Source organism: Priapulus caudatus, unplaced genomic scaffold (genome assembly GCF_000485595.1).
Source record: "Priapulus caudatus unplaced genomic scaffold, Priapulus_caudatus-5.0.1 Scaffold314, whole genome shotgun sequence".
Classification (NCBI taxonomy): Eukaryota; Metazoa; Priapulida; class Priapulimorpha; order Priapulimorphida; family Priapulidae; genus Priapulus; species Priapulus caudatus.
The window spans coordinates 131,516-134,324 of record NW_014577375.1 but is presented as its reverse complement, the minus strand read 5'-3'; positions in this window follow the sequence as shown (position 1 = coordinate 134,324).

Here is a 2,809-nt window from a genome sequence, read left to right as displayed (position 1 = left end):
CCTTCCCTCAGTTTCCCTCCCCTCTCTCCCTCAGCAAGCTATATTTACGTACTTTTCCTTTTGCCGCATTGCACGTCTGAAACGGTGCTCGCGCATGCGCAACATCTCCCGAGAAAAAGAATATTTGGCAAACATTACAAATTTAAAATGAAGAGGGGTTATCTAACATAGATCTATATGATAACATTGTATAAGTAGAACTCACTTCAGAAATAGGAAGCAGACATTGCATGTAAGGTCCCCGCTGCATATACCAGTCAGTTCATAACCTGACTACGTTACTGTGTTAGCGCATGCGCAATATCTCACCAGAGGAGTTATATTTTGTGATGAAAACGCATTTAGTATGGTCAGGGGGTATCTGAACATAGGTTTCTGTAATAAATTTTTATCAGTAGACCTGTGTTTATAGTTAGGAGAGTGCCCTAGCTTGTAGGGTGCAAAACTCCTACTTTATCCCCGCCCGCCCTTCCCCTTGAACCCACCTCATTAAAGGGGGTTCAGTCAGATATAGCATGGTTAAAGCATATATACAAAATATTATGGGGTGGTGTTACGTGTTGTATCACGAAAATATGACTGATCCCCCTGTTACTTATCATGTCTATATAGAATGTAGTTTCTACATACTTTCATGTATTTAACCATAGAATAATCAAACCATTTCGTGAATAATGAGCTATTCTTGTGTAATGAGAAGGTTCCTTATCCTTTCTCAACCTTATATATAAAAGATTACACGCACTGCAATCGTACGGTAGACTATAGACTGGCTACATCTCAAAGATATAATTTCATTTTAATGTGTAAATTTACTGTTGAAATGGACCCATTCAATATGTCTCTTAAAAATCGGTTTATTATGTGACCGATAAGTTTGCAATGCCGAACCAATGTCTTATTACGGCGTTTAATTCACGTAGTTAAAGGACATTATATTCACCCCTGATATCTCGCACGACACACACACACGCACACACACGCACACGTACACGCACATGCAGACGCACACACACGCACGCACGCACATACGCACACACGCACGCACACACACACACACACACATTCATATATATCTAGTACATATTTGTGAATGTGCCTCTGTTTGTCTGTGATCGATGCAAATCAATACGGAGCACTCTAGAAATGTCAAAGACGTGCAGTATAGGGGTAAATTTTGGTGCTGAATGTCATGGGTACAATGGATTTGATCTCCGAGGTCACCTAAGACAAAAACAAAAAATATAATGGCCCTTGCAGCAGCTTTAAATAAACGCCCCCCTGCAGCAACACTAAATAAACGGGCACCTGGAGCAGCATTAAATAAACGGCATTCACTTTGCATTGACTCGCATCACTGTACAATGCGCGTTACATTGCATTACTATACATACTAAATTACATACTAAAGATACTGTAGATAAATAAATAAATAGATAGATGGATATACATATAGATGGATAGATAGATAGATAGATAGATAGATAGATAGATAGATAGATAGATAGATAGATAGATAGATAGATAGATAGATAGGCATAGATAAATAGATTAGATAGCATAGGGTAGATAGATAGATAGATTAGATAGATAGATAGATAGATTAGATAGATAGATAGATAGATAGATAGATAGATAGATAGATAGATAGATAGATAGATAAATAAATAAATGGATAGATAGATAGATAGATAGATTTTTGATTTTTTTCTTTCAACCAAGTGCATGGTCACCAACAAAGCACTTTATTTCCCGGGCAACGCCGGGTGTCCTGCCAGTATATTATATATATATATATCAAACAGTATGTACGATACTATATAAATAGCTAATAATGCATAATAACTCAGGCACTCACTTATTAGCTCACTCTTTCACTCAATAATTCACTCACCCTATCACTCACTGAGTCACTCATTCCCTCGCACATTCGTTCACTAACTCACTCACTCACACACACACGACTCACTCACTCTCTACCTTGCGCGTTGTTGCGTGTTCCGTGACCACTGTGTGCCGTTAATATAATAGAGACAGAGTAGTATATCCATAGATATATACAACACATGTACACACATATGTGTTGTATATATCTATGGTATATCATAGTCTGATAGACTCATAGACATATATATGAGCCCCTCCCATCGGGGTGCATATGTTCCCTTGATCATTATGCATTTTCTCCCTTGTCACCCATTAATAAAATAACTTGTTCCCTAAAATGTTTTTACCTTGTGTTTCCACGATCCCGAAAATTATTTTCCAGTTCTCAATTTTCCCAAAAATATAACCCACTGTTCCCCATCCAGCATCTCGTGACGCTGGAGTGAAAAAAGACCTATGGTGGACCCTAATATCCCTACAGCACACTATTTTGAAATGACCCTGATATACTTCAAAGTTTATTGTAAACAGTCTCAGCAAACTTTGAAAAAAATCACAAAGATTTTCTGTTTCTGTTGTAGTACGTTGCAGTATCCAAATTTGGAAAATCAGTTCCCTTGTTCCAAAAAATCTAATCAGCAGTTCCCTTGTTATCTGAAAATAATTCGACAATATCCCCTGTTCCCTAAAAGCAGAGCATATAAATCACTGGTGATTTATATGCTCTGCTAAAAGTTAATGCTCCTAGCTGTTCCCCTGTTCCCTAAAACCCATGGGAGGGGCTCATATATGATATACGTGCAAACACATGTGTGTTTGGCTATGTTTATTATATCTATGGTACTGATAGAGATCGGTGGCCGTGACGGAAATACACAGCAGCAGCACAGCAGAACTAGAGTCCCTGCGCCATCTGGTGGTC